This window comes from Microcebus murinus, chromosome 17 (assembly GCF_040939455.1).
Source record: "Microcebus murinus isolate Inina chromosome 17, M.murinus_Inina_mat1.0, whole genome shotgun sequence".
In the NCBI taxonomy this organism is placed as follows: Eukaryota; Metazoa; Chordata; class Mammalia; order Primates; family Cheirogaleidae; genus Microcebus; species Microcebus murinus.
In genome coordinates, this window is record NC_134120.1 from 42,771,396 (window position 1) to 42,792,768 (window position 21,373).

The following is a 21,373-nucleotide window of genomic DNA, read 5'->3' on the forward strand; positions in this document are numbered from 1 at the left end:
AAGGCTCAATTAGAGGAGCTACTATCTGATATGCTAGGACAATCTGTCCAGCTATAATTTCTCATCACACACATAGACTCCCTAAAAGATAAAAATTTATGTGGAAATTTTCTTCTTAAAAAATTTTCTTGTTGAGCATGGTGGCTTATGCCTGGAATCCTAGCATTTTGGGAGGAAAGGCAGGATGATTCCTTGAGGCCAGGAGTTCAACACTGGCCTGAGCAATGTAATAGCTAGACCCTGTCTCTACAAAAAATAGAAACTCTAGGCAAGTGTGGTGATCCCAGCTACTCAGGAGGCTAAGTCAGAAGGATCCCTTGAGCCCAGGAGTTCGAGACTGCAGTGAGCTGTGATGCCACCACTACACTCCAGCCTGGTGACAGAGCAAGATTTTGTCTCAAAAAAATAATAACAAGAATAATTTCTTATTGAAAAACTTATTGTACAAAATCATGTACACGAATAAACACTCACTATGAGAGAACCAAACAGGCAGATAAATATGAATAAATACTGCAATTTATACTCCTGTAATATATTTCTTCTACTAAAATGAATACATTGATAAGTTTTACTCTCTTCTTAAGAAACTAGCCATTTTTGCCTGAATACAATCCTAAAGAATGTACATTTTACATTGGGTGTTCCAAACATATTTCACATGAGTGAAGAACAAGGTGCAAAATTATGGGGCAGGAAGATAATATCCTACTTTTTTTTAGGAGGTTTTTAAATTTACTATGTTTTTCCCACACTTTAAAAAAAGACCTTCTTATGATAAGAGTGAATTACTGTTTTCATCCATATGTTTATGGCATGTAAACTTCCCTGTATGGATGGATAGACAGGAACGTTATTCTTGGAATTTGTTGACAACATGGGTACAATTTTTCACTTCACCTGTTCTCAGGGAATTCTGCAAAGCCATAAATTCAATGTTAGCCAGCTAGAATGTTTCTAGGAAAAAGAAAAAAACTTTCACACAGTGAACTGCTTGATTCCAAAGAAATCTTAGTGGTATATTGAAAACGAGTGCATCTTGGTTGCCCTATTGAAGGCAGATCTACTTGCTGATGGTGGAAACAAAATCAGCTAGACTTGAATTCAGCCTCGTGTGCCACTGATGATGCCATCGCTACTGCTGTAGGGTTGTTCATGCACACATGTGTTGTGGACAGAGAAAGATTGTAGAATACAATGAGAAAATATCCTGGACACAAAGAAATAGAGGTGGTTGGCTAAAGAGAAAGAGGCTTAATGGAAAATGGGGCTGAAGGTCCTCTCTTGCATGCTCACTGAAGGAATTTCCTGGGCAAAAATCAACAAAACACAAGGGAAGACAGCAAGATAAGGAAAAAGTGACAAGAAGCTACAAAACAGGAGGAAAATAAGTATCAAAATAGCAATGGTAAATCCTTTCCTATCAATAGTTACTTGAAATGGAAATAGCTTAAACTCTCCAATCAAAAGACACGGAGCAGTTCAGTGGTTAGAAAAATAAGATCCAGCTATTTGTTGTCTACAAGCAATCCACTTTAGATTTAAGGATGCCTATAGGTTATAAGTGAAAGAATGGAAGAAGTTTATTCCATAAAATGGTAATCAAAAGAAAGCAGGAGTAGCCATGTTTACGTCAGACAAAATAGACTTTTCATCAAAAATTCTCAAAAGAGACAAAAAAAATTATAGAATGATAAAAGGGTTAATTCATCAGGGAGGTACAATAATTATATATATAAAAATGTATATTTTTATATAATTTATATATTCCATATAAATTATATATTTTATATAAATGCTTATTTTTATTTATATATTATACAAATATCTATTTATTAAAATATATAAATATATGTTTATGTATAAATATATATTAAATATATATAATTTATATGTAAAATATATATATTTAATATATATATCCCTCAACATTAGAATGCCCAAATATATGAAATAAATAATGACAGAATTGAAAGGAGAAATAGGCAGTAACACAATTATAGTAGACTTTAATACCCTACTTTCAATAATGGATAGAACATCCAGATAGAAAATCAATAAGAAACAGAGGACACCATAGACCAGGTAGACCTAAAATACATACACAGAACATTCTACACAACAGCAGCAGAATACACATTCTTCTCAAGAACATTCTTAACATTCTCTAAGGTAGATCACAGGTTAAGTCACTAAGCAGTTTTTAATCAATTTAGGAAGATTGAAATCATACCAAAGTGTATTTTCTGACCATGATGGAATGAAACTAGAAATTAATGTCAAACATAAAACTGGAAAATTTATGAATATGTGAAAATTAAAGAACACCCTCTCAAACAATCAGTGGGTACAAGAAGTAAGCAAAAGGAAAATTAGAAAATATCCTGTGACAAATACAAATAAAAACACAACATACCAAAACTTATGGGGTACAACAAAGCAGTTCTAAGAGGGATATTGCAATGAGAAATATTGAAATTAAAAACGAAGAAAGATCTCAAGTAAACAACTAAATATTACATATCAGGGAACTAGAAAAAGAAGAGCAAACCAAGTCCAAAGGTAGCAGAAGAAAGAAAAGAATTAGGTTAGAGCAGAAATAAACGAACTCAAGAATAGAAAAACAATAGGAAAAAAATCAACAAAACTAAGAGTTGGTTTTATGAAAAGACAAAATTCACAAATCTTTAGCTTGATTAAGGAAAAAAGAGAAAAGATTCAAATAACAAAAATCAGAAAATAAAAAGGAGACATTACAATTGATAACGAAGGAATAAAAAAAGAGACCTTTTGGGGAGAGGGAGTGGACAAAGATGAATGAATGGAAACTTCTATAATCATCCCTTCTCTCAAACACCAAATTCAACAACTATCCATGCAATCAAGCACCTTCAGAAGAACCAAAAATCAGGTGAGTGATCATACAACCTGGTTTTAACACTATATCAAGGAAGGAGCCACTGAAGTGGGTGGAAAAGACAATCTCGCATTGCTTACCCCACCCCTCCCCCTTCCCGCCCTTCCGCAGGCAGAGTGCTGCGCCAGCACAACTCTGAGTGCAGAGAGAGTCTGAGTGCCCAAGGGAGGGAGAGTGAAGTGACTGTGGGACTTTGCACTGAAACTCAGGGCCAACCTGGCACAGGGGAACACAGAACAGGTCAGAATTCTGCCAGTACGCACAGAGGAAGCACTTAGACCAGCCTGGCTAGAGGGAAACCCTCCACCCTGAAATCTGAGTTCTCACCAGCTGACAAAAAGCAGCCTGGGTCTGGACTAAATTTGTAAGGCAGTCAGGCCACAAAGAATGCAGTCCTTGAGCAATTCCTGCAGCTGTGCTGGCTCAGAGCCAATGGGATGCCAGTGGTGGTGGACAAGCTGGTGTCTGTGTCACTCCTTCCCCAACTACAGGGAGAGACTTCATCCACTTGGGGAAAGGAAAGGGAAGAGTTTAGAAGAGTTTATTTTGCAACTTGTGTATGAGCTTACCCATGGTAAAATAAACAACAGCCCAACACAGAGAGTGAGGGAAGAGAGTGAAAGACTTTGCCTGGTAATCCAGGGAATTCTCTTGTATCTTACCCAAGACCATCAAGGCAGTGCCATCAAGAATCTACAAGAGTCACAGTATTATTGGGCTTGGGATAGCCACAATGCTGATACAGCTACAGGGACCAAAGTCTTGGATCACAACACTCAATTCCTTTTAAATACCTGGAAAGTCTTCTCAAGAAGGACAGGTTCAAATAAGTTTGGACTGTAAAGATTAAAGTAAATACCTAATTCTTCAATGCCCAGACATTGACAAGTACCCACAAGCATCAAGAACTCCCAGGAAAAAGATACCAGTGACCAGTGCTGGAGTGAGGGAGATATGTGACCCTTCAGACAAAGATTTCAAAATAGCTGCCCTGAAGAAGCTCAATGAATTCCAAGACAACATAGAGAGGGAATTCAGAAAGCTATCAGAGAAATTTAACAAATAAATTGAAATAATTAAAAAAATTAAGCAGAAATTCTGGAGCTTAAGAATTTAATTGACAAACTGAGAAATGTGTCAGAGTTTTTCAACAGCAGAATTGACCAAGGAAAACAAAGAATTATTGAACTTGAAGACAGGCTATTTGAAAATACACAGTCAGGAAAGAAAAAATAAACAAGAGTGAAGCACACCTATAAGAAAGATATAGACGATAACCTCAAAAGGCCAATTCTAAGAGTTATTGGCCTTAAAGAGGAGGTAGAGAGAAAGATTTATTCTCTCTAGGTAGAAAGTTTATTCAAAGAAATAATAACAGAGAACTTTCCAAACCTAGAGAAAGATATCAATATTCAGGTACAAGAAGGTCATAGAACACCAAGCAGATTTAACCCAAACAAGACTACCTTAAGGTATTTAATAATAAAGCTCCCCAAAGTCACAGATAATGAAAAGGTCCTAAGAGAAGCAAGAAAAAATAACAAAAAAAGGAGCTCCAACACTCCTGGCAGCAGACATTTTAGTGAAAACCTTACAGGCCAGGAGAGAGTGGCATGACATATTTAAAATGCTGAGGGAAAAACCCTTAACCCTAGAATATTATATTTTGCAAAAATATTCTTCAAACCTGAAGGAGAAATAAAGACTTTCCCACATAAACAAAAACTGAGAGATTTCATCAACACAGGATCTGTCCTGCAAGAAATGCTAAAAGGAGTTCCTCAATCTGAAAGAAAGGACATTAATGAACAATAAGAAATCATCTAAGGTATACAACTCACTAATACCAGTAAGTACACAAATACAGAATACTTTATTACTATAATGGCAGTGTAAAAACCACTTATATCTTATTTAAAAGACAAATCTGTCAAAAATAACTACAGCAACTTCTTGAGTGATAGATAATATAAAAAGATATGGATGGAAGCAACAAAGAGTTAAAAGTGTGGGGGGGGAGGTGGAGTTAAAGTGTAGAATTTCTGTTTGATTATTTCTCTTTTCTTATTATTTCATTGTTTGTAGGCAAAATTTCCATATGTTTAAAATAACTGGTTATAAAATGTATTTTTGCAAGCATTATGGTATCCTTAATCAAAAAACCTACAACAGATACACAAAAGGTAAAAAGTCAAAAATTAAAACATGCTACCAGAGAAAATCATTTTTAACAAAGGAATACAGAAAGGAAGGAAGGAAGGAAGGGAGGGAGGGAGGGAGGGAGGAAGGAAGGAAGGAAGGAAGGAAGGAAGGAAGGAAGGAAGGAAGGAAGGAAGGAAGGAAGGAAGGAAGGAAGGAAGGAAGGAAGGAAGAGAAGACCCTAAAACAACCAGAAATCAAATAACAACATGGCAGGAGTAAGTCCTCACCTGTCAATAATAACATGGAATGTAAATGGACTAAACTTTTGAATCAAAAGACATAGAGTTGCTGAACAGATTTACAAAACAAGAGCCAACTATAGGTTGTCTGCAAGAAACACACTTTACCTATAAAAACACATATAGATTGGAAATAAATAGATAGTAAAAGATATTCCATGCAAATGAAAACCAAACAAGAGCAGGAGTAGCTAACCTTCTATCAGATAAAATATATTTCAGGGTAAAAACTATAAACAGAGACAAAGAAGGCCATCAAATAATGATAAAGAGCCAGTTCAGGAGGAGGATATAACAATTATAAATATATATGCACTCAACACTGGAGCACCCTGATATATAAAGCAAACGTTATCAGAGATAGAGAGAGAGATAGACCCTAGTACAATAATCATTAGAGACCTCAACACTTCATTTAAGCATTGGATAGATCATCCAGACAGAAAACCAACAAGGAAACATTGGACTTAATCTGCACCGTAGACCAAATGAACCTAATGTATATTTACAAAACATTTCATCCAATAGCTGCAGAATGCATGTTCTTCTCCTCAGCTTGTAGATAATTCTCAAGGATAGACCATATGTTAGGTCCCAAAACAAGTCTTTCAAAAATTTTTTAAAAATTGAAATCATACCAAATATTTTCTCTGACCACAATGGAATAAAACTAGAAATCAATAACAAGAGGAACATTGGAAACTATACAAACACATGGAAATTAAACAATATGCTCCTAAATGACTAGTGGGTCAATGATGAGGTTGAGTAGGAAATTAGAAAACTTCTGAAAACAAAGAAAATGAAAACACAACATATTAAAACCTATGGTATATAGCAAAAGTAGTAACAAGAGGAAAGTTTATAGCAGTAAGTGGCTACACCAAAAAAAGTAGAAAAATTTAAAATAAACAACCTAATGATGCATCCCAAAGATCTAGAAAAACAAGAGCAAATTAAACTAAGACTAGCAGAAAAAAGAAAAAAAAATCAGAACAGAAATAAATGAAATTGAAACCAAAAAATGCAAAAGATCAGTGAAATCAAAAGTTTGTTTTTTGTAAAGATAAAATTGACACACCTGTAGCCAGACTAAGAAAAAAAGAGAGAAGACATATATATACACACATATATATGTTATATATATTTATTTTTATTTATTTTTTTATTTTAGCGTATTATGGGGGTACAAGTGTTAAGGTTACATATATTGCCCATGCCCCCCTCCCCCCATGCTTCAAGCATGTCCATCCCCCAAATGTTACACAGCTTACTCGTTCTGGTTGTATATGTCCATTCCCTCCTCCCCCCTCCCACCCTCTGGACACCCGATAAATGTTACTTCTATATGTCCGCTTAGGTGCTGATCTGTTAATACCAATTTGTTGGTAAGTACATGTGGTGCTTGTTTTTCCATTCTTGAGATACTTCACTTAGCAGAATGGGTTCCAGCTGTATCCAGGAATTATATGTACACACACACACACACACACACACACACACATACACACACATACACACACACACGGATATATCAGAAATGAAAAAAGAGACATTACAATCAATACCACAGAAATTCAAAGGGTTATTAGAGATTATTATGAGTAACTATATGCCAATAAAGTGGAAAACATAGAAGAAATAGATAAATTCCTACACAGATACAATCTACCAAAATTGAACCAGGAAGAAATTCAAAACCTGAATAAACCAATAACAAGTAACAAGATAGAAGCAATAATAAAAAGTCTCCCATCAAAGAAAAGCCCAGGATTTGATGGCTTCAAGGCTGAATTCTACCAAGCATTCAAAGAACTAATACTAATCCTACTTAAACTATTTCAAAAAAATCAAGGCAAAGGTAATACTCTTAAACTCATTCTATAAGGCCTTTATCACCCTGATACCAAAGCCAGATAAAAGCACAACCAAAAAAGAAAACTATAGGCCAGTATCTCTGATGAACGTAGATATAAAAATCCTCAACAAAATACTAGCAAACTGAATTTAACAGCGCATTATAAAGATTATTCATCATGATCAAATGGGATTCATCCCAGGGACTCAAGGATGGTTTTACAGGCGTCCTCAAACTATGGCCTGCGGGCCACATGCGGGTGTTTTTACCTGTTTTTTTTTTTTTTTTTTTTTTTTTTAATTATTTTTTTTTATTTTGGTATATTATGGGGGTCCAGATTTTAAGGTTTCAATAAATGCCCATTTCCCCCCTCCCCCCAAAAGTCTGAGTCTCCATCATGACCATCCCCCAGATGGTGCACATCTCACTCACTATGTATGTATATACCCGCCCCCCTCCCCCCTCCCACCTGCCCAATACCCTATTACTGTAGCACCTATGTGTCCACTTAGGTGCTACTCAGTTTTACTTTAAAATAAAATATGTGTCGGCCGGGCGCTGTGGCTCACGCCTGTAATCCTAGCTCTTGGGAGGCCGAGGCGGGCGGATTGCTCAAGGTCAGGAGTTCAAAACCAGCCTGAGCAAGAGCGAGACCCCGTCTCTACTATAAATAGAAAGAAATTAATTGGCCAACTGATATATATATAAAAAATTAGCTGGGCATGGTGGCGCATGCCTGTAGTCCCAGCTACTCGGGAGGCTGAGGCAGGAGGATCACTCGTGCCCAGGAGTTTGAGGTTGCTGTGAGCTAGGCTGACGCCACGGCACTCACTCTAGCCTGGGCAACAAAGCGAGACTCTGTCTCAAAAAAAAAAAAAAAAAATATGTGCAGTGTGCATAAGAATTCGTTCATAGTTTTTTTAAAACTATAGTCCGGCCCTCCAACGGTCTGAGAGACAGTAAACTGGCCCCCTGTTTAAAAAGTTTGAGGACCCCTGGTTTAACACATCAATGTGTTATATCATATCAACAGAATGAAGGACAAAAGCCATACGATCATTTCAATTGATGCTGAAAAAAAGCATTCAAGAAAATTAAACATCCCTTCACGATAAAAACTCAAAAATCTAAGCATAGCAACCAAAGCAAAATTGGACAAATGGCATCAATCAATCTAAAATGCTTCTTCACAGCAAAGGAAACAATTAATAAAGTGAAGAGACAACCCACAGAATGGGAGAAAATATTTACAAATTACCCATCTGACAAGGGACTAATAACTAGAATATATAAAGAGCTACAACAACTCAATAGGAAAAAAAAATCACATAATCTAATTAAAAATGGACGAAGGACCTGAATAGACATTTCTCAAAAGAAAATGTACAAATGGCCAGCAGGTATGTGAAAAAATGCTTAACATCATTAGTCATTAGAGAAATGCAAATCGAAACTACAATGAGATATCACTTAGCCCAGTTAAAATGGCTCTTACCAAAAAGACAGGCAATAGTGAATTCGATGGAATATTATTCAGCCATAATAAAGCAGGAAATCCTATCATATGCTACAACATGGATGGCCCTTGAGGACATTATGTTAAGTGAAATAACCCAGTCACAGAAGGACAAATACTGTATGATTTCACTTATATAGATATCTAAAGTAATGAAACTCATAGAAACAGAAAGTAGAATGGTGTTTGCCAGGGGGTGGGGGGAAGTGGAAATAGAGAGACTTTTGTTCAATGGGTATAGAGTCTCAGCTATGCAAGACGAAAAAGCCTAGAGGTCTGCTGTATAACATTGTGTTGATAGTTAACAATACTGTACTATACACTTAAAAATCTATTAGGTGGGTAGATCTCATGTAATATGCTTTTAACCACAACAAAAATGCGCAGACAATGCCACATTTAGATTTTCTCATAGATGAATTCACAACTCACCCCTCTCCACTTGTGTGGTGTCATATGTAAGAAATATAGTCCTTAAATTCGGGCAGCCCTGAGTTCCATTCTCAAATCTTAGAGATTATACAATGTTGGGCAAATTACCCTTTCTGATACTCAGTTTTACTTTTTGTAAAATCACATGATTGTGCTTGCCATAGAGTTAGTTCTAAATAACAGCCAGTTTATTAATTTATTTTATTACCAGATCACCAATAAAATATTTGGGAGGCAACATATTATTGCGTGGGTTACAGGGTACTTTGTCTTTTGTTTCCCCCTCTCTAGGAATTGCATTTGTGTGTGTGTGTGTGTGTGTGTGTGTGTGTGTGTGTGTGTGTGAAAATTTATTCTTACGGGATGGATACACACACACACACACACACACACACACATATATATACATATATGTATAATTGCTTCTTTAGAAATGCTGGTCTATATAGGGGTGCAATGATTATCATTAAAGCATTTATAAAGCACCTATTAAGGTTTAGTGATTTAAGTAGATACAAAACATTTCCTTCCTTTAAAGGACTTCAATTCTACCAGGGGAGAAGGGTATACTAATATTATTTACTAATTTAGTATTAATATTATTTAATATTAGCATATTAATATTAAAGCTTCAAATACCATTCTAGTTAATCCAAAGACTAACAAACAACCCAAAGGAAACAATAGCCAGTAAAAGGTTCAGTGGGTCGGGGGGCAAAGCAGTACTGAGAACTGGGTCATAAGTTTCACCAGGGAGATATGATTCGAGGGTAGCTGGTGGGTCAGTGTTCCACCCAGTGTGGGACATAGAGTGCAATGCAGGGGGCTGATGGTTTTAGGTGGGACATGCTATGATCTTAGGTAATATGTGAACATGGCTTCACAGAGCATGGAGCCCCTCTGTCACAGAGGCAGTGCAGAGTGGCGTTGAGAGAACAAACGCCAGTGAGAGTGGCTGGGCTTGAATTCTGTCTCTGCCACTTTTTAGCAGTGTGACCTTAAAAAAATTGCTTCACCTCTTTGAGCCTTTTTCCCATCTGTGGAATGGTGATTATAATAGTACTACCACCTAAGGTTACTATGAGGATTGGATAAAATAATGGATAAATTACTTGGAACAAGCCAGGCACCTGGTTAAGTCTATGTAAAATAAAAATAAATAAATAAAATATTTATTTTATTTTTTTATATTATTTATTTAAAAATAAATAAAAATTTTATTGTTAAATAAAAATAAATAAATACGTAATCACATTGGGAGGAAGCTATTTCCTTTTCTGTTCTCTTTCAATCCTTGCGAGGAAGTCAAAGAGAAAGTCTCCATCTGGTGCTAGAATAACTTTAGCATCTCTCTAGCCTTTGCCAATCTCCCCCTGCAAGAGAAAGAAAATATCCCAGGTTCCAAGCTTTGATAGAAGATAATATTGCAGCAGCACTTAATAACACATTTTTATTATCATGATAATACTTTTTATAGTTATCTTTTATTTGGATCAAATGATTCTGGTATTCTATTTATGGTAGTTATATATAGTTTTCTTTCAAATAAATTTAGTAAAAGTTTTGAATCAATTTAAAGGAAGGAGATAATTTATACTTAAAGGCAACAAATAATCAAATAGATAACAACAACAGAAAGGTAGTTTCCTAAAGACTGAAGTTTAGAAAGCTTTGGATTAAAGCAAAGGCACAAAAAAACCACTAATTCAGAGACAAAGAAAGAGAAAGTTCTGTTCTTCAGTGTTGTGCATTTTGCATGGTTTTTAGACACAATGGCCTCAAGCTTCTCCTTTATCCATTTAGGCAAAGTGGATGGTTTTGTCTGCCTTCCAAAATCGCCACTCTCTTTATCTAAGACATACTGTCAAATAGAAGTGGGCAGGGAATGTAAGCACTTTGTATTGTTGCCTGAGTGGACCTCTTCTGTCTGCCGAAAAGTGTTTGGTCCAGCTATCTGAGGAGTTCCACTAATTGCCTCATTAGGCAATCTCAACATAGAAACAATATTTAAGTACATCAGTGCAACTCCTGGGTATGTGTAGGACTTAATAGCAGATGAAGCCAAATGAGCTGAGATGGAAAATTTATTTCTTTTTTAATAAACATTCTTAAATTCTCATTAAGAAAAGACTAGACAATCCATGCTTTCCAGCAAGATGTAGTTTTTCTTAAGTTATAAATGCTTCTGAGCCATTTAGAGAAGCTTTGAAATATTTTCTGCAAATTATCCTAACATTTTCAAGCATGGGATATTTAATAAGAGCTTCACTTCTTGTTAAGTTAAATGTGAATCATGATAGCAAAATGCACAATATATGCATGTAAATTTATATGCAATGCATACATTCATAAAGTAGAAGAATGGTCTCTTTTAAAAAATATTTAAGGCTTTTAATAGCTATGTTAAAAATATTCCCAACAAGGGTTAGTAAAGTCCACACTTGGTTTTATAGTTGCGTAATGTAAGTGCTGTCCCCAAGTCAGGTGACACTAGGAGTAGAAACACCAGCAAAATGAGAGAGAAACAATCGCCTCCCATCCATTTGTGTGTTTCAAATTGACCACTGGAAGAAAGGGTGACTGAAGGACAAAGAACCTTCAGAATCCCCTAAAACCCAGCTGTGCTAATATTTGGAATTTCTCACCTTTCCCATCTCGCTGCATCTACCTGAACCCCAGCATCTAATCACCTCACACCTAGACTATTACAACCTTCTCCAAACTGGCTTCTTGCTGTTAGTTTCTCCCCAACTTTACCACCTTCCCATCTTGTTCTTGGTGCAGACTGATCTTCCTAAACTCCTGTCTACACCCCGTCACTTTCTTCCTCTAAAATCTTTTCCAATTACTCATTGCCTTAGGATGGAGTTCCAACGCCCTGGCTTTGCTTCCATCAAGTGCAACAATCCAGTTTCAGCTGCTTTGCTGGTGTTCTCTACCCCTTTTCTTCACACTGGACTCTTTACTCCAGCCAGACCTTCCAGGGGTTCCTATTGCTCCTTCCTAAATATGCCTTGCACATTCTGGGTTTGCTGAGGCTGATTTCCTATTTATGCATCCCCCTTTATTCATGCACATTCCACCATCCAATATGGCCCAGCCCAAGTTAGACTCCTGCCATTTAGGCTGGAAGGACTCCTGCAGCCCAGAGCAAAACCAAACCTTCCATTTGGCTGATTCTCTCTGTGGCACTTTCTTTTTGTACCATGGATTGCCATTTAAATGTTTATGTGGGTTTATTGTCAAGTGTTTTGTATTATATTCCAAGCTACTGAAGGACAGAGACCATCTCATGGCATTTGATGTGCCTTGTTCATAAGGGGTGCTCAATAAATTAATCGATTGATTATCTACTTTGTTGATTTGTCTTTGTAAAAAACAGTTACCATTTTGGACAACTATTAGAAGCTCCTAAATTTTTGAAGAGCTTTCTGGGGAATCTATAGTGTGTTATAAGAACTCAATTTTAAGTTTTCGTTGGTTTTGAGCTTCCGTAGAACCTAATATGGTGTGGTTAAAAACAGGCATAGTCAATAAATTTTGACAGAAAGGACCAATGAGTGAGTGAATGAATCACTGAGTTTGAGCGTACATTTGCAGACTGTTCCTTAGGCCATCTTGTCTATAAGACCTCTTTATTCTGTGCCTTTGAAAGTTCACTATAAAATGATGTAATTTTCTTTCTTATGTTTATATTTTATGATTATTAGCAATCCTCAAATCCACTCCCAAATTTGTATATGTGAAAAAACCTTTGATTAGTAAAGCATGTAGAATTTCTTTGCTATCACTGCAACCTAACTAATAAAAATCTTTGGTGGAATTTTTAACTATCTACCACAAATCTGTATTAGAGTCACAAAAATCAAATTATCTTTTTTGCATAGGATCTACTGTTTGACTCTTTACTTTGAAGATATATGGATGCCCACTGCTGGTTGAAGAAGAAATTGATACAAGCTTTTGGGATATTAAGTTGACAATATGAAATAACCAACTTTAAAAGACTGAATCCTTTGATGACATAATTCTATTTCATAGAATTAAAAAATTATCATGAATGCACACAAACATTTAACTCTAAGAATGTTCATCTCACCATTGTTTCAAATACAAATAGTTGTAACCAAGATAAATGTTGGATCATAAATTGGAGAAATTGGGGTAAATAATTTTTATGTACTCATATAATGAAACACATGCATTTATTAAAAATAATTTTTAGGATTTTACATAATTGAAATGGAAAGAAGTTCACAGAAAACTATTTTTTAGTTTTTAAAAGCATATAACAAGATAATATGTATTTAATTCATTTTAATAAAATTAATTTATATACTGAATATATAGACCTCAAACTGTAAGAATGGTTACATCTGATAGGTGGAATTATGTGAGATTTTTTTTTCTTTTGTATATATCTGTATGCTCTAAACCTTTTAAAGGATAGATATGATAGTTTAAATATGGGAAAAAAATAAATGAAAGATTATGGGTGTTTACTTCATGTTTTACTATCCAGCAACATTTTATTTATTTTTTGGTTCACCATTTGTAAACCGTAGCATCTATTACCAAGCAAATACTTTAACAAAGCTTTGTAAGATTATTGCTACTGTTACTGCTACTAAAAACTATTGCCCTCAAAGAGCTTCCAGTTTTTAATAATCTTATATGGATTTAGGCAGTCAAATTTAGGAGATAAGAAATAAAGTTTGAGCATACAAAAAGTGTTTTTTTTTTTAATGTAGTCTTTTATTGTACCTTTATAAAAGATAGAGATACAAAGATCTTTAAAACATAATTCCAGGGAGGGAATTCTGATACCTGTAGAAAATAATATTCTAAAATAGAGTTTACTGTAGTTGATAAAAGCCAAGGATCAATTTCCTTTGGGAGGCAGATGGTGACTGTTTTCAACTACCTGGAGGGGCTTTGAGACATGGGAGATTCAATTTTTGCAACTCAGAAATTTCAAACACAGTCAGGGCAAATAAAAAATACTATACATGTCATTTGCTCTTTTTACTTTTTGCGTCTCTTCCTCTGTGTCTTTTTCGTTTCTTTGGGTCTCTCTTCTTTCATCTTCTGCCTTTTTTATTCTCTGGCCTACTAGAAATGACTAAGTTAATACCCACCAGAGTGAAGTACTCATGCATGATTAAAAAGATAATTACCCTCCATTTTCTACTTTTCTATCTTGCTGACATCTCTTATCAAAGTTTGGGTTTATGGGGCCCAGTTATCCCAGACTGAGGTCCCTCCCCGACTGTAAGTTAGGCACTTTGGGGGTATATTAACTCTTTCCTGCCACTAGGGGACCATTCTGTATAATGCTTCAATGGACTCATTATCATTTATTTACACTGAGCCCAATTCTTCCCAGTCTAGGGAGTGAGCAGGCTGACAGACAGACCTGTGTACACACACCTTGGGCAGCTTTCCTGAAGGGACAAGTGGAGGGGACACAAATCCTTGCCCTCTCTTCCACACGATTTTTTAGCATGCTCCTCTCTTGAGTATGATGAAACCCATTATTTTACTTGCCCCCCTTAAGATTTGGAAGGTTTTTTTTTTTCTTTTTGTTTTATTTTTAGCAGAAAGATTGCAAAAGATAGTGGTAGGGGCAATCCCATCAGAAAAACTGGAATCCTGCAGGTTCCAGTTTGCACCTCTCCAGGTAATTGAGACTATTTACTACAACAAAGGGAGAAAATGGCGGTTGAGGAATGATGCAGATGGAGAAATAGGAAGGGCTGGTCTGAGAAGCCTATGAGGGCAGACTCCTAGGACTTTCATCTGCATGAAAAATAGGAGAGTCATAAATATCAAACTGTGCAAGCCACATGAACAAGTGATGAGAAGTAGCAGTCACCTTTAAAAGGGGGTCTTTGCTATGAACACAAGACAAGGAGGACTAGCATAACAATTTAGGAGAACCACACCCATACTTGACCGGCTTCTCTGGATAAAGCTAATCCACTGACCCAACACCCTAGAGCCTTCCACTGGGAGCCTCACTTTCCCACGGACACTGAGCATGCTCCCGAGTCAGTGGCTGAACTACAGTGCGAGGAATCAGACCTCGCTGGTAGAAAAGGTTGCTCTACTTTTGCAGAGGGCTTTGTGGGCTTCTTTTAGCCTCTGAGAGTTCCAGTGCATTGCTGTGAAAACTTAGGGTTAACGTCTTTTGCATAGAGAATGGTGTCACTTAGTCTCTTAGTTCCATCTATTTACACAGCAGGCAGCTTTGCATTTGGTTGTAAAGAAGAAATGCCCCAGTAGGTTTTCCTTCTATGCAGAGAAAGTGTGTTTCTGGCCCTTTGTGGGTCAGACAGAAATTGGGGAGTGGTGAGCCGAGGGAAAGGGTCTCCCAGGCAGCCCTCACTGCAGCCCCCTAACTAAGGAGAAGCCAGAATTCACCAGCGTCCTCCATAAATAATCATGCTTTGTTCTGAATCAAATGGAAAAATGTTGATTTTTTTAAAAAAATGTTTATTTACAAATCTGTTTACTTTGCTGTGCCCTCCCCCCCCCCGGAACTTGAAAACATGAATTATGGTTTTTCTTAGTTGCTTTGGGCGTCTCCCATGAGCCTCTGAAGGACGCCATGTTTTCTGAGACCCTTGCGTGCCCATCAGGACTGAGTTTGGAAAAGCACTTGAGGAAGGAGAAAGATCAAAAGCGAATAAAGAAAGGATGGAGTCCGGGTGCAATGGCTCACGCCTGTAATCCTAGCACTGTGGGAGGCCGAGGCGGGCAGATCACACAAGGTCAGGAGTTCAGAACCAGCCTGAGCAAGAGCAAGACCCTGTCTCTACTAAAAATAGAAAGAAATTAATTGGACAACTAAAAATATATAGAAAAAGTTAGCTGAGCATGGTGGCGCATGCCTGTAGTCCCAGCTACTCAGGAGGCTGAGGCAGGAGGATTGCTTGAGCCTGGGAGTTTGAGGTTGCTGTGAGCTAGGCCAAAGTCACAGCACTCTAGCCCAGGCAACAGAGTGAGACTCTGTCTCAAAAAAAAAAAAAAAAAAAGGATGAAGGTTGGCAAAACAATATCTATGCTCAGAGGTGAAGTGAGTCCGCAAGTGTGCAGAAAAAGCAAAATGGAAGCCAGCCCTGTGACATTATTTTGACTCTCTGGGACATGGTATTGGAGGTTAAATCAAAGTCCCGCTTGCCTATGAATGACACTATTGGATCTGACGGCCTTAAGCAGTCCATATGAGTTTGGGACTCATTGCTGTTGCACAAAACTATCATTGTTATTTTAAGCTTAAGTTTTATTTGGGCTGGAAGAATTGTCCATTGCCTGGAAATAACTACTGTAGCCACAGCCGCCACCCGTCAGCAGGAATATCTGCCAACTGCTTTCCCTGGGGAGCAATTCTGGGTCCTGGGATAAGTACAACTTTTATTTATTATTTCAACTGCCCAGAGGCCTTGTTTAAAGGGGGCATTGTGAATATAGAAGTGGTTTGCTTTGTTTCCAATGGCAGCTCACAAACTTCAGTGTATAATAAGCGTATCACCTGGGGAGTTCGTTAAAATGCAGATTCTGGAGCCCCACCCTACAAACTCTGATTTGGTGGAAGTGTAATGGCAACAAAGGATCTGTAATTTTGCAAAATGATGTGCAGACCACGTTTTGCGAAGCCCTGGTTTGTGAATATTCAATCAGTATAATCTTATGAAAAAAGACTTCTGTTCTGACCATTTACAGAGTTAAATTTTTCTAGCTACTCCCTAGTGTAAATCTGGCAGAACAGTGATGTTCTCAGAACAGCCCTTAGTGAGGGATGTCACTATGAAATGCTACATAATATTGCAATGAAAACAGTGTGTTGAGTCTAAGTGCCCCTTCCTTCTCTCCTTCCTGGAGTCCGATTATTTCAGCAACAGCGGCACTTACCTGGCCATTGAGACCTTCAGCTTTAGGTCTGGCCAAGTGACCTCCTTTCAAGCATGAGGTCTCTTAGCAATGGCAAGTGGAAAGATGGTCTCTTGAAAAATTCAGAACTCTTTTTACCCTCATCACTTGATGTAGGATTTTTCTGGTTCAAATAACTCAAGTGATAGCTTCATCCTGTCGTGTTTCTTTGATATTGGAGCTCTGTTGAATGGTGAGTCACACAATGGCAAACTAAATAAGATACTTGCAAATGTTTTAGTGTAGAAAGAGATTGCTCTTTTAAAAATGACTTTATTGAGATATGATTGGAATACAAAAAGCTGTACACATTTAACATACATAACTGCATGAGTTTGGAGCCTACACCCTGAAACTATCACCACAATCTATGCCATAAACCTATCCATTACTACCAAAAGCTTTTTCTTGCTCTCATTTATTAGTAGTATTGCTGTGTGTGTGTGATAAGAACACAACATAATACATACCTTCCTAGCAAATTTTCAAGTATTCAATACAATATTGTTAGCTATAGGCATGATCACATTTATGTTGCTTCCATGTCTTAAATATTGTGAATAATGCTGCAATGAACATGGGAGTGAAGATATCATTTCTAGAACCTGATTTCAATTTCTTTGGCTATATACCCAGACAGGTAATTGATGGACCATATGGTAGCTCTATTTTTGATTTTTTGAGAAACCTTCATTTTATTTTATATCATGGTTGCATTAATTTACATTCCCACCAATAGTATGCGAGGGTTCTGTTTTTCTCCAACTCCTTGCTAATATTTGCTGTCTTTTGTTTTTGATAATGACCATCCTAACAGGTGTGAGGTGGTATCTCACAATAATCTTAACTTGTATTTCCGTGATAATTAGTGATGTTGAGCACCTTTTCACATACCTATTGGCCATTTGTATGTCTTCTTTGGAGAAATGTCTATTCAGGCCTTTTTCCCATTTTTAGGTCAGGTTATTTGGATTTTTGCTATTGAGTTATAGGAAGTCCTTATGTATTTTGGATATTACTTCTTAGCAGATACATGGTTTGCAAACATTTTCTTCTATTCCACACATTGTCTTTTCACTCTGTTGATTGCTTCCTTTGTTATGCAGATTTTTAGTTTGATGTAGTCCCACTTGTCTATTTTTGCTCTTGTTGTCTTTTTGTTGTCATAGCCAAGAAATCATTGCCAAGGCCAATGTCAAGAAGCTTTTTTCCTATGTTTTATTCTAGGAGTTTTATGGTTTCAGAACTTACATTTAAGTCTTTAATACATTTTGTGTTGGTTTTTAATGCATGGTGTAAGATAAGGATCCAATTTCATTCTTTGCATGTGGATATCCAGTTTTCCCAATACCATTTAGTGAAGAGGCTATCCTTTGTTCATTGGGTATTCTTTGCACCCTTTTGAAGATCAGTTGACCATATATGTGTGGATTTATTTCTGGGCTCTTAATTCTCTTCTACTGGTGTATATATCTGTTTTTATACCAGTACTGTTCTGTTTTTTTTAAGATTTTATTTTTTTTAGAGCAGTTTTAGGTTTATAGCAAAATTAAGAATAAAGTAAGAGATTTCCAATACACCCTCTTCCTCCACTTAAGCATAGCTTCCTTCAATATCAACATCTTCCACCAGAGTGGTACATTTGTTACAGTTGATGAATCTACACTGAGACATCATAATCACATGAAGTCCAGAGTTGACATTAGGCTCACCCTTAGTGTTGTACTCTCTGTAGGTTTACACCAGGGGTCCTCAAACTTTTTAAACAGGGGGCCAGTTCACTGTCCCTCAGACCATTGGAGGGCCGGACTATAGTTTAAAAAAACTATGAACAAATTTCTATGCACACTGCGCATATCTTATTTTGAAGTAAAAAAACAAACAGGCAAAAACACCTACATGTGGCCTGTGGGCCATAGTTTGAGGACATCTGGTAGACGAATGTATAATGACATATATCCACAATTAAAGTGTCATACAGAGTATTTTCACTGCCTTAAAGATCCTCTGTGTTCTGCCTATTCATCTCTCTCCAACCCAAACCCCTGGCAACCACTGATCTTTTTGCTGGCTCCATAGTTTTGCCTTTACTAGAATAACATATAGTTGGAATCATACAATATATAGACTTTTAAGACTGCCTTCTTTCACTTAGTAATGTGTATTTTAGTTTTCTCTATTTCTTTTCATAGTTTGATAGCTCATTTCTTTTTAGTGCTGAACAATATGTCATCATACCACAAGTGATTTATCTGTTCACCTATTGAAGGACATCTTGGTTGCTTCAAAGTTTTGGTAATTGTGAATAAAGTTGTTATAAACATCCATGTGCACATTTTTTTTGTGGACATAAGTTTTCAACTCTTCTGGGTAAATACCAAGGAGCACAGTTGCTGGATCCTATGGTAAGAGTATGCTTAGTTTTATAAAAAGCAGGCAACATGTATTCCAAAGTTGCTGTACCATTTTGCATTTCTATCAGCAATGAATCATAGTTCCTGTTGTTTCACATCTTCCCCAGCACATGGTGTTGTCAGTGTTTTGGATTTTTGCCATTTTAATAAGTATGTATTGGTATCTCATTGTTGTTTTAATTTGCATTTTCCTAATGACATATGGCATGGAGCATCTTTTGATATGTTCATTTGCCATCTGTGTATCTACTTTGGTGAGATGTCTGTTAAGATCTTTGGCCCACTTTTTAATCATATAGTTTTTTTATTGTTGAATTTTAAGAGTTATTTGTAGATTTTGGATAACAGTCCTTTACCAAGTGACAGTCTTTTATAGATATTTTCTTTCAGTCTGTGACTTGCTTCCCCTCCTCTTGACATTGTCCACTGCAAAGCAGAAGTTTTTAATTTTAATAAAGTCTAGCTTATAAATGATTTCTTTTGTGGGTGGTGCCTTTGGTCATTTTATATTTAGGTCAATGATCCATTTTGAGTTAATGTCTCTGAAGGATGTAAGTTCTATGTCTAGATTATTAATTTTTTGCATGTGCCTGTCCAGTTGTTCCAGCATCATTTGTTGAAAAGACTATCTTTGCTCCATTGTATTGCCGTTGCTCCTTTGTCAAACATCAGTTGACTCTATTAATGTGGGTTGCCATACTGTTTTGATTACTGTATCTTTGTAATATATTTTGAAAACAGGAGATATGCTGCTTCCAGCTTTTTTCTTCTTGCTCAAAATTGCTTTGGCTATTTGTAGTCTTCTGTGGTTCCACATGAATTTTAGGATTTTTCTATAGAAAGAAATATCCAGGCAGACATTGTGAAGTATTTGTGATAGAACATGTTTTGGTGGAAAGAGCCCTGAACTAGAATCTGAAGCCCCAGGCTTATATGTTTATTTACAGAAAAAGGAAACAAACGCTCAGCTTTGAAAAGGATTTGCCAAAGGATCTTGTGGGCAGGACTTGCATTTTAGCTCCACTTCTCCAAGTCTGGCATTTATTCCTCTGTAGCCAGAATTTTAGTTTTTTAAGGACTTCCAATCTGGGCCAAATACTCATAGTCTAGGCCTCCCTATGAAGGGTGCCACTCTGGGCAAGTCACTTTTTCTCTCAGAACCTTCATTTTTTAACCCTAAATCAAGGATGATAATAACCTACTGTGTAGGTAATTGTAAGAATGAAATAAAATGGGTGTACAATACTTGGTGAGTATGAGACACTCAAAACACAGACTAATTATCTTATTAAAATTGTGTGTTCAGATTTTGCCATTTATCACTATGTAGCAATGAACAAGTCACATTGCCACCCTGGACACGAAACCGGGTAATGATGCCTACCCCAGTTCAGGTAGGAAAGGGGAATGAGTGAGACAATACATGTGAAAGTGCCTTGCAGAAGAATGCTGTTATCCACACCTTGCAATTATTTACGAACTTCTCCGACAAATCAAATGATGGATTCTAGAATATTTGTTCTTCTATATATAGTTTTAGCTAGGGTACTCTTGGGCCCTCTACCTCGAGGTGTTCTGTAAGGTAAGCTTGAATTTATTCATCTCTTTAGTAGTCCTCAAAATAGGAAGAGAGAGGTCATAAAAACATAAACTGTGTGAGTGAATGCTTTATTCTAAAATCCAAGGCCCACAGATTACTTGTAAGAATGTTATATGGATGATCAATGTATGAGTAAGGCCAAGCCCCCGTCTCCACCCTGCGTCAAAACCAGTGCCCATGAATGAAGCAAACTACACCAATGTGTAGTTTGGAGGTCTTGAGTTCTGAAAACCAGAGAATTCTTCTTCTTCTTTTATTTTTCT